Source organism: Cebus imitator, unplaced genomic scaffold, assembly GCF_001604975.1.
Source record: "Cebus imitator isolate Cc_AM_T3 unplaced genomic scaffold, Cebus_imitator-1.0 Scaffold541, whole genome shotgun sequence".
NCBI lineage: Eukaryota > Metazoa > Chordata > Mammalia > Primates > Cebidae > Cebus > Cebus imitator.
In genome coordinates, this window is record NW_016107856.1 from 1,843,889 (window position 1) to 1,858,832 (window position 14,944).

The window sequence follows — 14,944 nt, forward strand, 5'->3', positions numbered from 1 at the left end:
TTGCAAATTTGTTCATTAGTGACTAACCCATTTTCATGATCATATCTTAATAGTTGTAAACTTCCAGGAAGAAATTACTCAAGTTTCAATAAAATTTTCTAATTGGGCAACTGCTCGTGTAAGGTGCAGTACAGTAGTAGAGGAAAGTGGTGAGGATTTAGTTTACATGTATCGGATGATTATGTAAACTTTGCTTTTATAAATTTTAAAAGAACCACACCCAGGGCTCATTTGATATGAAGAAAAATGATAAAATATTGTATGTTTTTACTATACATATAACCAGTATAAAGCCTGAAATCTAAAGTCAGTAAAATTTTGAATGAGTTAACAAAAGTAAAAAGTGATGTATAATTTCCTAACAGTTTATGAAGTTTTTGGTTACAATTTCTCTAATTTTGTTGTTAAAGGTTTTCTGTAAACATTCTATAAGTGAAAATGAGAACTGCACACCACTGTCTCCACTGTTTTTGAGAGAGAAGGGTGAAGCTGACCTGAAATCAGAGCTGTTTTACTCTTCCATTCACTGACGTTGTAAATTTGAAGCACATTATCTATTGCGAATCTCAGGTTCCTCATATGTAAACTGGAGTGGTTATCTTTCTGCTGCTTCTAATCATGGGTATGGAGTAAGGATTTAATGCAATAATATATGTGAATGAATAAAGAGCCTTTTTTTGTACATTATAATTTTATTAGAGATTGATAAGCCAGAATGTCATGGTTCAAACGCGCGGGCGGAAGGCACTGAGTGATCACTTTCTGTCCGATAAGGTTGGTTCAGCTCTCTTAAGTTTGACCTGAGAGGCAGCATCTGATCAAGTGGAGGGCATGGTGGGAGTATGGGCTTTAGGGCTGGGCGGACCTTGGATCTGATTTGGGTTTAGCCAGTTAACTAGCTATATGGAGTTCGAGACCAGCTGTATGATTTTGGGCAAGTTACTTCCATTTATATCTCAGTTTAATTACATAAAATATTGATGCCAGTACCTACTTTGCAGAATTCTGATAATATCCTGGTAGGTGCATGGTAAATGCAAATTGTTAGTGAATTCTGTTCTACAGTAAGTACCCAAAAGGAAGCTTTAAACATGAACCAAATCTTGATTTCATGTCATTGATGATGTGTCGCTAGGTTGGTGCTGTACATATTTTCTGAGCCATTTTATCCAATTTCCTCAAAATGAGGAAAACTCCCTTTCCACATTGCCAAGTGGTATACCTGTAGAGTTGGTTCCTTTCATTAAATAATCCCAGATTTCACTCTTTTTGTATCTGACTGGAGTAATAGGTTAAAGATTCAACCACTAGGAATTTGGACTTCAGGAGATGCCTGATTTCTGCCTTGATCTGGTGCATTTATTTTGATTTCCATGATGGGTCCAGTATAATTCATTTGTTCCACAGATGAGCACCAACCACATGTCGGGCACTATTGAGTTTTGAGAATATGGAAGTTAACATGTGAATGATAGATTTAGATGTCTCAAAATGCTTCTAATAAACATTCTAGAAAGAGAATTGAGAACATGGGAAAGAGACAACATTAAAGAGATGAAAGCCGAGTTTTTTTTTTTTTATAGAATTGATGGAAGCCATGATCATCAGATTCAGGAAAAATAGCAAGTTGCAAACAAGATAGACACAGATAGATAAAAACATATGCATAGTGAAACTGCCGGAACCAAAGAAATTAACTTGCAAAAACAGCTGGAGACAATAGATTACTGACAAAAATTACTGGGTATAATGGCTAACGCCTGTAATCCCAGCACTTTGGGAAGCCAAGGTGGGAGGATTGCTTGAGGCCAGGAGTTTGAGACCAGCTTGGGCAACATAGTGAGTCCCTGTGTGTACCAAAAATAAATCATTTCTTTTTAACATTGTTGGATTTGTTTTGCTAATATTTTGTGGATAATTTATGTGTCTAAGTTCATGAAAGACATTGGCCTGTACTTTTTTTTTTTTTTTTTTTTTTTTTTTTTTTTTTTGGTTTGGTTATTTGGCAATAGTGACCTCATAAAACGAGTTGAAGTATTTTCTCTCTCATCTCTATTCTGGAAGATACTGTATAAAATTGGAGTTAACTCTTCTTTAAATATTTGGTAGAATTCACCAATCAAACCATGTGGGCCTGGAGATTTATTTTATGGATGTTTAAAATTATGCATGGAATTATTAATGATTATAAGACTATTCATATTTTCTGTTTTATCTTGTATTTTTGTCATTTGTGGGTTTTAAGGAATTGGTCAATTATTTCTAAGTTTTCAAATTTATTAGCTTAAAATTGTTTGTAGTATTATTATATTTTTAATGGCTACAAGATGTGTAATGATGTTCTATTTCATTCTTAATGTTAGTATCTTCCTTTTTTCCGTTTTTGTCAGTTTTGCTAGGAGTTTCTCAATTTTATTGGTATTTCCCTAAGAACCAACTTTTTGTCTTGTAAATTTTCTCAACTGTCTTCCTATTACCAGTTTCACTGATTTCAGCTCAGATCTTTTTTATTTCCTTCCTGCTTGGTCTGGATTTATTTTGCTCTTCTTCCTCTACTTTCTTGCTGTAAAACTTTATTACTAACTTGTTATTTTTCCTCTTTTTTATCGTAAGCATTTAGTGCCATAAATTTTCTTCTTAGCACTATTCTAGTGCTAAGAAGTGCTAAAATATTAGCAAAACAAAAAATACCCCATTTTTTGACACATTGTCTTTTTTTATTAAGTTCTGTATATTTTTATTGACTTCTTTGAGACTTTACTCATGAATTATTTAGAAATGTTGTTTAATGTACACATTTTTAGAGATTAAAAAAACATTGATTTCTGACTATATTTTTGCTATTAATACCTAATTTTATTCTATTACAGTCAGAGAACACATTCAGTCTGATTTCTGTAGCGTTCAGTTTGTTGAGGTTTGGCTTATGGCCCAGGATATGGTCTGCTTTGGTGAATATCTCATGGGCTCTCCTCCACGCTATGCCTTGCTGTTGTTTCTTCTTCAGAATTCTAAGGTAATTGTTTTTTTGCATTTTGTCCACTATTAATAGTTGTTCTTCAGTAACGAAGGTCTGTAGCTGGGGTACATTGCTATAATTAAAATCAAGACTTCTCCGCACTTTTTAGTTCTGTCTTTATTTCTGTATGATTTTACTTTCTTCTGTTTCTTTCCTGAATATAATAAGTTTTTGTTTTATTTCTTCCTGTTCTTTGTCCATTTCTGTTTTTAAAATTTTTGATCCATAGTATTTTTTAATATCTCCAAATGCTTGTTTAAGGATATTTAATTCAGCTTCATTGTGTTAGTTTTCTCTTCTCTTTTGTAGCTGTTTTCTTGGGGATGGAGGATGGTGGTTATTGTGGTTGTCAGTGCAAGTATTTTTTTTTTCCCTTCATTTTGTTTGCTTCACTTCTCATCAAAGTTTTCTGGTCATCCAGTCTAAACTTTCATTATGCCCCTCATGTGTTCTCATCTACCTTTTTTCCCCCTTTTTGCTGCTTATTGCTATCTAACATATGTATTTTACTTATCTTATTTATTGCCTTTCAACCTACCAAAGTATAAGCTCCAAGATGATTGGGACTTTTTAAAAAATTGTTTTGCCACTATTAAATCAACGCATGGCACATAGGAGGCACTCGATTACTGCTTGTTGCATAAATATATGAACAATTGATTAAACAAAGTTTATTTGAATAAAGGTATCATGCTCCTTGATATTTTTAGCCATAATCAACTTTTCTTTTGTTATAGCTACTTCAGAAAAAAAAAAAACTGTATCACAATTTTTGATATTAATTTGAAATAGTGTTTGCAGTAACAAGTCAGAGTTTACTGAGGTTCTGTCTGCTGTCATTGTCATATTAGAATATTGCCTTGGGCTGATACAAACAATTCCTTTTTATGAAAAACAAAAAATACTAAGAACAACAAAAATGTTGAATGCGTCTTATTTCTACTATTGGAACTCCACACAATAATCCATGTTTTTTTTCTGGCACCTGAAAATGTGAACACATTTCATTATCTGACAAGTCTCATTTACTTATTATTTTTGATAACCATGACAATATACATAAAGCACTGTTGAAAATGGATCATCACTGGGTTAAAGAGAGCTCCATTGCTGGAGGTTATTCCTTACTGTCTCATTTGACTCCTGTTTCAAAGAAAGAAATTATGGGAGGTTTATAGCAGTTTGTAGTGGAAAAGAAAAATCCCAGACATTCTGGATGTTCACGAAACACATTTTTTGTTAGTGAATCATAAATAAGCTTAAATGTGGGTAGATGACATAGATGATGCTTTAGATATAGGCTATACATGGATTTATTTTCTTTCTTAGGCTAGGAAGTAACTATCCCACTCTGCGGTATTTAACAGCCAGAATGATGCTGTATTCTCTATATCTTTGATTGCAAAGTGATCTCTTTTTATAACTATCATTTATATTCTACATTTGAAAGAAATATATTCACAAGCACCCAGGAGAAAATGATTTATTATATGTGCCACATGAGTAAGAATTAATTACCATTTATAACAATATAACAAATCCTATTCCACACATAAGTTATGAGCCAGGCCGGATGTATGGGGATTTGAAAGGAAAAGATATGGATGATAGGAGGGAAGGGAAAGGAAGGGAGAGTATTTGAGTCAAGGCAGTACTTTCCCCCTGCCTGAAACTGGAGGCAACTTCATTCCAGAGAGATCTACAGAGAAGTCCAAGTTCTCTGTTATAAGGGGCCAAAAATAAATCATTTTATTCTTGGCCATCAAGGACTTAGTTCAGGCACATGATGGGAATTAGAGTTAGATTTTAAAGTTCAGGGTAGAAGTGAATGAAAAAATGACAAAAAAAAATCAGCCACAGATAGCACCCCAGATTCTTACTGAGAGAATGGATGAATGATTGTCCAGGAATAGAGTTATCATGACCAGGCTATGCTTCTCCATGTCCGGAAACTAAAAGATCGACATCAACAAAACAAAAATCAAGACGAAAACATAGGAGTTGTTGAAAATAAAGCCAAGGGCTTAATTAGATTAGGCCACCAAACAGTCTGCTTTGCTTGCTTTTGGCTGTTTGCTTTTTGCTTTTGTTTTTGTTTTTTCCTGGAGCAGAAGGCATGGTAGCTGAAGCCTGCACCACTGAATGCTGTGACTTAACCTTCACTGGCTACCTCACAGATGACATGTCACTGTGGTAATGGTCACTTCTGTTGTTTTTTAGGAACTTATAGCCGCTCCTGTCAGTTCAAATCAGTTGAGACCATATATATATATATCCTTCAACTGGGCATGTGTAAATGCCTGAGAGGAGGTCTTTTGATGTCAGAGAGGAAAACTCCATTCTCAGATCATGCTAATGCTGCCATTTTTTGGACATATATCCTGTGAAATGCCATGAACCCCAATAATGCTGGCATAGATCACTGATTACTTCATTTTTATCCACTGCCAATCACCTTTCCCTGTGCCTTAGGCCACCCGCTGCTCTAATCCATAAATATTTCCTATCTTTGGGGAGGCGGACTTGAGAGCTGTTGTCCCACCTCCTTGCTAGGATGCCTAATTAATAAATCTACTTTTGCAAAAACCTGCCAGTAAGTGGTTATTGTGCAAGTAGAACGAACCTGGCTGGTATCAAAAGTACACAAAGGGACCTCAACAAAAGGAGAGTATCATGATAACTTTCCTATACATGATACATTTTAATAACTTACACACTTGATTTCTTCAGTCATCTAGAGTTCTGTCCTGTTACTTTTAGCAGATCAAATTCTTCAAAAGTTGCAGCAGTTTGAAAGCAAATTCTTTAGTGAAAGGTGCCAGGTCTTTCTTACTTGGTTCTGATGGAAGCGATAGTGGGAGGGAGAGGCTGCTGGCCTTGCACCCATGCCTTCAAGCCTTCCTGGAGCTCACAATTTTGTTCTAGTTGTCATTCCCCATCATCATGAGCACCAAAGCTCCAAGATTAGGACCCTTTTCTGTTTTCCACAGGGTGAGCTCTTCACGGGACAGCCACACATCCAAGTTTCCCCTCACTTTCTTTCCTTACATGACACCTCCGAGCCCAGGAACTTTCACATTGAGCCTTTGGGTCTGGCCCTGGAATAAGACTGTTCTTATTTTCAGAGTTATAGCTGTCAAATACTGATCTCTTGTCTTTAAAGGAGTTGGAGTGGGAGAAGGGTAGGGGCTGAGTTTCTCTCAAATCATGAACATTTCTGAATTATCCAGAAATCTAAATGTCAAACAGCCACACAAATTGATAGTATCAGTGATTTATTCAAAATAATTTTGGGACAAGTGGCTAGTAACCAGGGGGGTGGGGGGGGGAAGTTGGAGCCTTACGTCACTGCCGTAGAAGGCAGAATTTAAAATGTTTACCATGATTTTTGCTCAGTTACTCTCGTGATTGCATTGTTATGTGGCACAGCTGTTATTCTGGATTATTCAGGTGGGCCTCATGAGCCCTTAAAAGCTGTAGAGAGTAGCAGAAGTTAAGTCAGGGAGATTTGCAGCTACAGTAGTGCTCTCCTGTGGATTCCCAAGGAACAAACTACCTTATGCAGAAATTGCTACCTGACAGGGGATAGTGGGTGACCTCTCAGCTCCCACCCCTGGAAAGTTGATAAACTGCAAGAAAGTGGGACCTTGGACCTACTTGCAAGGAACTGGTTTCTGCATAGGACATAAGTGAACTTGGAAGCTGATTTGACCCGGAGCCTGGCTGGCTTTGATTTATCCTAGTGGGACCCTGAGCACAGAAATCCGTCAGGCTATGCTGGGCTTCTGACCTACAGAACTCAAATAATAAATGTGTATTGTTTTAAACTGCTGAATTTGTGACAATTTGTTACAGCAGTAATAGAAGACTAATACAATTCCTTATACTCAAATTCTGTATCAATGATGAATAAATATGATTACAAAATAATTAAAATTTCCTGTATAATAAATTATCCCAAATAAAAATCAAAATACAAATAAGTTGGGAAAATATTTGTAACATATAAGCCAATGGGATAATTAACCCACTATTTAAATAATGTGCACAAATCAATAGTAAATTTTAATTTCACCCATAATGAAATGAAATCAAATTAAAAATACATGAGTTATCATCTTTTGTTTATCGTATTAGCAAACACCAAAAAGTTTTGTTCAGGGTGTGAAAGAACAGGAACTTTCATTTAATATTGTTTGTGATGTAAATTGTTAATTCCTTTGAAAAGCAATTTGACAATAACAAACTTTTGAATGCACATACCTTAAATAATTCTATGTTTTGAAGTTTATCCTAAAGATACAACTCATTAATATAGGTAAAGATATTTATACAGAACCGCCATTACTTATGCAAAACACTTAGTACTGACTGTGCTTTAGAACTTAAAATTGCTTGGAATTTAGAAAGATAAGTTGGTGTGTACAATACAATATGTTTTGTAATAACTCTAGTGGGACCTGCGATAATTACCTGCAATCAAACCTAGCTGTATGTTAGCAAAAAAGATACATGAATACACATTAAGTAGTAGAAGTAAAGATGATAAGTAGACTCACATCAGTACAGCTATAATTCACCTGCCAAATGAGTGTGCCAAAAATTTGAAAATACTTTAAATTTTCTTAGCCGTTTGAGCTTTAGAATTGTGGGTAAAGGATTTTAGATCTGTACAAGAACATTCATTGTAGCATTTCTCCCCTATAACAGCAAAAGAGTAGAAAGTACTGAAACATCTTCCTCTAGCGTCTGGAGTACTGGATAAAGAATTATGTGGTATTCATAAAATGTAATAAAAAGTATTAAAAGAAATAGTTAATGAAAAAAAGAGTGAAGTTTAAAAAATGAAGTGATATATATTGATCGGGGATTAAGTGCATAAAAAGATGCTGTAAACTTTATAGATTTTGTTTTCATTTGTATTACACACACACACACACACACACACACACACACACACACACAGACACAGAATCTCTCAAAGACCCTTTAAGACACCGAGGCTTCGTGACGGTGCCAGTTGCGCTGGGAAGGTGAAGTAGCCAAGAAGAGTACTCTGTGGGCTTTTCACTGCATACTTCTTGTACTGAATTTTTAGTTTACATATTTTATTTTCAATTATTATTCAAAAAGAAAAAAGTCTCTAGGTATTAAGTGATTAGATTTAGTTCTGTCTCCAGCCCTCCCTGGAAGTTGCCACTTCCATGGTGGGTGTTTGGAAAGACGGTTCTGAGAAGCAGAAAAAACGGAGAGAGAACGCATTTGAAATCTTTTGTAGAGGTTCGGTTTTAAGTGTAGGCAGTTGAAGTGGATGACCTTTTTCCGCCCTGAAAATACATATTGTGATAGTACATACAATTCCTTATCAAAATCGAGATTATTTTCTGCTTCAGCCCTGTAAACAAAAAAATTAAAACAGATGAAGAGTTTTGTGTTTTGTTTTGCTTTTAATAAGTGACTGCAATGAGGAGTGTAATGGCAAAGGAGGAAAAGAAAAGGAGATGAATGCCTGGAATGTGGACACAAAAATGACACAGCGCCTCGATTTTTACATTTACAATGAAGCGAAAGTACAAATGGAATAATGATAGAAAATTTTAGCCTCCAGCAAAATACTGTGCGGCAGCTCCAGCCTGTAGCGGAGGGTGCGGAAGGGATGGGGGAACGCTGTGTACCGGGGCGGAGTCGACGACCACAGGTGGTGGGCTCTGTCCCCACGCGCCTGGTGGCCAGCAGGGGGCCCCCTCACTGCGGCCGCCGGGCGGGACTGGCGCGGGCGCGTGGCGTCCCTGAGTGCTCTGGTGCAGAACGAGGAGCCGATGGCTGAGCGGTGGGTGGAGCCGCTGGGTCGGCCTCGGATAGAAATAAACGGGGAAACTGCTGTGGTCTCTGTGGCTTGGGTGCTCGGTTTTCGTGCTTATCACGCCGGTGACGAGGAAGGTGGTTTTGGTTACGTAGTGAGCAGGTGAACGCCTCCCCGTGGGCCCCACCGCACCGGGTGGGGAACCCATTGCCCTGACACCCCGTGACTGCATCCCCTAGCTGGGCAGAGATGCTTTCGGCCCTCCAACCGCGCCCAGCTCGGGGAGCTCGGGGAACTCGGGGAATCTGCAGTCGAATCAAGCTTAGCTCCGGGGACCTGAGCTCTGCCTTCAGGAAGTAGGTCCTCGTAATCGTCCAGAGGCGGCGGGCGAGAGCAGCCGACCATCCCCGACTCGGCCCAAATCCTGGGGTCCTGACTCACGTGGTCATGTACTGGTTTCCAGTTGTTTCATGCTGTAGAGCTTCTCTCAACTAGGTTTAATTAACAAGTAGAACAGGGACCAGCAGAGCTTAAGTGAATGTGGCACCCCTTAGAGGTTGGGTGGAACACCTTTTAGAAACCATCAATTCTTATTTAATAACTAAGCATTGGAGGGAAGATCATTTACCTGTTGACGATGGAAAGAAACAAAGACAACCAGACCCTTCAGTGCCTCATCCCGTAGGCTCTCTGCTTCTGGCTGTTTTACTTATTTTCATTTCCAGTGCAGGGCATTCCAAAAAATGGCTATAGACATTAGCCAATCCATTTTGCTGCTTCTGCAATCTGAATTTATGGTAGATGCTAGTACTGGATTAAAACTCTCCATTAAAATTTCTCAGTGTTTAGCATATTTACTTACATTTCCTGTTAATCGAAATCAATTTTTAGATGCTTGAGTGCACCTCTGCCACGTCCAGTGAATCATCACCACTTCCCTTCTCACCCTCCTTAACAACTGCTAGACTGTCTTCCACCCACCAGTGCTTACACAGTGCACATGATCAAGATAGATTCTTGTTCTAAAGCTATATTAAACAACTATCGAGTACTAACCAATTTCCAGGCACTGTCCTAAGTGCATTATATACATATTTTTTCACATAATTTTCATGCTATAGGCTAGGCACCGTTATTATCCTCATTTGACAGATAAGATAAAAGGATTAGGTAACTTGCCCATGGTACAGAGCTAGCAAACAATAGAGTGAGGATTCAGACATATCCAGTCTAGCTCTAGCTTCTGTACTCATAAGTACTGAATTGCACAGATCACAACATGGGGATTCTCTCTCTCTGAATATACATAAAAATAAGGTCAGGCTTATTTTTTCTCCCATCCAAGTACTAACCAGGCCCAACCCTGCTTAGCTTCCAAGATCAGGGTGTGGCTGCAGACAGCTTATTTTTTTCTCAGTGAAGGAAGATACACAATGAAGGTGTTTGGTTCTGTGCTTACAGGCCCAGCTGCTTAAGGAGATGTTTCACAGTGAGTTTTAGAGCACTCTTGAGCCATTTGTCACCTTGTGACAATTAGAAGGAGAAGGAGAAGATATATTCAGTGGCAGGTCATGGTTATTATCTTTTTAATAGACAGTCCTGTTTGCTTCCTTTGAAGGCTTTCCTCTGAAGACTTGTCTTCCTCTGAGCTCCTGTACCCTTGAGCATCCTACTTTCCTTGCTTTCTCCTTCCTGGTTTCTATTTTGTACGTCTTCCATTCTTCTTTCTAAAGTCCCAATTTGTTCAGGGAAAAGCAAATCACAAAGCCAAGTAAATACTTAATTACACTGAATATTCCTTTTTACATTAGTCATTTGCTCATACTGACTGGCTAATGAACGATGATTTCATTCATTCATTCATGCAGACAACATTTGCTGTTTGCTCCTAGCTGTGATGATTAAACTTACTCATGGCATCATATATGCCTCCAAGGAACTTGCAAACTGGCTGAGAAAATAAAAAGTGTATTAAAATGGTTGATGAAGATGCTGTCTTTAACACCTGCTATTGATGGTTTGTAATCACCCCTAGATAATCAGTTGCATAGTAAATTCAGGATGATAACTTGCCTCGGGATAATCTCAATAGAGCAATGGAAAAGGACAGCTCTCATTGTTGACAGTACACTAAGTAAGTGGCTTTTAGAGTGTGAGTTCCCTCTTCCCTTTGTTTAAAAGATTTTTAAGTCTTTAAAAAAATATTTCCTGGGGCTCCTGACAAGAACCAAAACAGTCAAAATCAGTTTTCTGAACCAGAGAAAAATGTCTCCACCTGATGCCATCCAGATAATGCACATCCTGTGTCTGAACTGTCCTCCCGGTGGCATTGGCCTATCTTTCTGCAGCAGCTGCTGGTGGAAGGTGATGAGCTTCGCTTGTGTCTGCCATGCAGGAACATGAGCAAGACAGACACTGTCCATGCTGCTCTGCTGCCCTCTCACCATAAGGTCACCATGATGCTGGTGAATGGCAACCTGCAGTCAGTGTTCCAGGCCTCTAAGGAACTTAAGGAAAAGTATGCCTGGACAGTCCTAATAAAATGGTATCTCTGATTTCTATTTCAAGATGGCAGACTGAGCACTTGGTAACTGCCTTTTTCTTCCACATCAAATCTGGAACACACATATGTGAGTGCAATTACAGAAGTTTGGAGTGGCATCAGGATCCACGTGTGGAGGTAGAAGATTCCAGGAACTAGAAGAGAACAAAGGAAATAAAAAAATAGTGATTGATTGGGTTACAATGGAAATAGAAGGCAGGTAAGTAGGCCCTTGTAAATATCCCTTTGTCCTTTCTTAGAGTAGATAACAAGTTCTTGATCCTCTAGTCTTCTGGCTACGTATGCTCCTTATTTTTCCTGTGATTCAAAGATATTTTTCTATTTCTATAACCCCAAATCTCACATTTACTATTTCAAACTTTGAGTGAAATAGACCAGCCACAAAAGGACAAATACAGTATGATTCTTCTTATGTGAGGTACCTAAGATAGTCAAATTCATAGACACAGAAAATAGAATGTGGTTGCTGGGGACTGGAGGGAGAGAGGATTGGGGAGATTGTTTAGTGGGTACAGAGTCAGAGTTTTTCACGATGAAATATGTTCTGTGGATTGATGGTGGTGATGGTTGCACAATACAAATGTACTTAATATCACACACTATACACTTAAAAATAGTTAAATGATACATTTTATGTTAGATTCATTTTGCCACAATTAAAAATATATCTTTCTTCTTAAGGGCTGAATAATATTCTATTATATGTATATAGCACATTTTGTTTATCCAGTCATCTCTCTATAGACACTTGAGTTGCTTCTACCTGTTGGCTATTGTGAATAATGCAGCCATGAGACTGAGTGTGCAAACAGCTCTCTGAATCCTTGCTTTCCCTTCTTTTGGATATGTATCCTGAAGTGGAATTGCTAGATCATATAGTAATTCTGTGTTTAATATATTGAGGAGTTGCCATACAGTTTTCCGTAGTGGCAGCACCATTTTACATTGACATCAGCAATCTACAAGGGTTCCAGTTTCTCCACATCCTCATCAATACTTTTTACTTTTTTTTTTTTTTTGATAATATCATCTAGTGGGTATGAAGTGGCATCTTATTGTGGTTTTAATTTGTATTTCTCTAATGCCTAGTGACAGTGAGCATCCTTTCCTGTGATGATTGGTCATTTGTATACCTTCTCTGGAAAAGTGTCTATTCATGTCTTTTGCCCATTTTTTGGAATGCGTTGTTTCTTTGTTGTAGAGATACAGTAGTTCTTTATATATTATGCATATTAACCCCTTATTGATAAGTGATTTGCAAAAATTTTTACCAGTTGGTGGGCTGCCTTTTCACTGTATTAATAGTGTCCTTTGATGCACAAAAATTTTAAATTTTGGTAGAGTCCAACTTAACTATTTTTTCTTTTGCTGCCTGTGCTTTTGATGTCATATCCAAGAAGTCATTGCCAAATCTAGCTTTTATGTTTAGGTTTTTGACCATTTCAGTTACTATTTGCATGTGGTATGAGATAAAGGTCAACTTTATTCTTTGACTTGTGGATATCCAGTTTACTCAACACCATTTGTTGAAAAAACTGTCCTTTTTTCCCACTAAATGATCTTGGCACCTCTGTCAAATCATTTGCCCATATCTGCAAGGATTTACTTCTATGCTGTCTGTATTCTATTCTTTTGGTCTATCTATTTGTCTTTATGCCAGCACCACAAAGCTTTGATTACAATAGCTTTGTAGTAAATTTTGAAACCAGGAAATGTGAAATGAGATCTCCAACTTTGTTCTTTTTCAAGGTTTCTTTGGCTATCGCCAATGGAAGTATTTAGAAACTTGATACACAGATTATAAGAGTAATATGGAGGTATAAAGATGTGAGAATAGCCAAACAATTTTTTTTTGAGACAGTCTTGCTCTGTCACCCAGCCTGGAGTGCAGTGGTACAATTCTCTGCCAGGTTCAAATGATCGATTCTCATGCCTTAGCCTCCCTAGCATCTGGGATTACAGGCATATGGCACCACACCTGGGTAATTTTTATATTTTTAGTAGAGACGAGGTTTCACCATGTTAGCTAGGCTATTCTCAAACTCCTAACTTCAGGTGATCTGCCTACCTCAGCCTCCCAAAGTGCTAAGATTACAGGTGTGAGCCATGGCGTCCAGCCTCTATTTCTTCTTTTACTTCAATTGTAAAGGGTAAATTTTGAGGGAGAAAGTGCAAACCAAAGAAAAATTGCACACAGAATGATCTGAGACATGTAGACTGGTCCCATAAAGAACGTTGCTCTCTGCTAGGGATATTTCCAGCTGGAAGAGGACAGCAGACAAGTGAAATGGAAGGCAATTCTCTATGCCCATCTGTTAGATGTGTCATGTACTAACGACTGTCTTAGATTAGTTAAATGTGTACAGTGTCAGTGTCAGGTGCTGATGAAGAACATTAAGCACAAGTTAGACCAGTGTTCGAAAAAATTAGTTCCTTTTTTTTGAGACAAAGTCTTGCTCTATTGCCAGGCTGAAGTGCAGTGGCGTGATCTTGGCTGTCTGCAACCACTATCTCCCAGGTTCAAGAGATTCCCCTGCCTCAGCCTCTCAAGTAGCTGGGACTACAGGTGTGTACCACCACGCCTGGCTAGTTTTCTGTATTTTAGTAGAGATGGGGTTATCTCTTTCCAAATGTAGAGATTTTCAGGCTTCAGTGAAGTTTTCTTCTGTGCTCTTTCCTGAGTCACATACATCATACATAGTACAATTTTAATATCTGAGTCAAGTATTCCTGACTGTGGTAGGGGTCAGACATAATTTGTTGATGTTGGATAAACTACTTTTGCATCTAGAATTGCATGTCATGGAATTTGCATCTCATTATACCCGGGGGCAATATCAAGATAGGTAACAACCAGATGGGATGGGAGAAACGTAAGCCATAGAACTGAACAGTCTTGGAGCTTCCTAGAGGAAGAGGAAACCAACTCTTTAGTCAATGAGGTTTGGGGAAGAGGGGAAAGGAGAGAGGGAAGTGGTGCTAGCAGGCTCAGCACATTGCTATTATATTTACCCACTGGTGTGGAAATAGTCCGGAACTTAAAAACCAATACAGTTGTACTGGATGAATATTTGAATCATAATTCTGTTGCTAAACATTTTATGATTCATCTCTTTAACTCAGTGTATTTCTTTCCGTCCCTCTACAGTATAGAGTTTGCATGTCCAAGTTCTGAAGCCAAACTGCCTGCATTCACATTTCAGTTCCCACTTATTAGCTGAAGGACTTTGAAAAGTTACTGATCTCTCTGGATTAATACAACCTGGCAGCTTGTTTCTGAGGATCAAAGATAATGCCTTTAAAGTGTCCAGCACTGTTCCTGGAACCTAGGAGTGTCCTCAATAAGTTATAATGCCATATGAAGATGATTTTTATTATTAGAGCTGAGGAACTGTTTTGGTTGTCTTTATTCTAGTGTTTGTGGGCTTGGTTACATTTGCTCATTTATTTATGCAGGTGTCAAATATTTTTGCAAACTCCCGCACTGTTTTGTTTGTTTGACCTCAGATTCAAAAGCTAGAACCTCTCCTCTGTCATCCTGATTATCTTGAATACAACC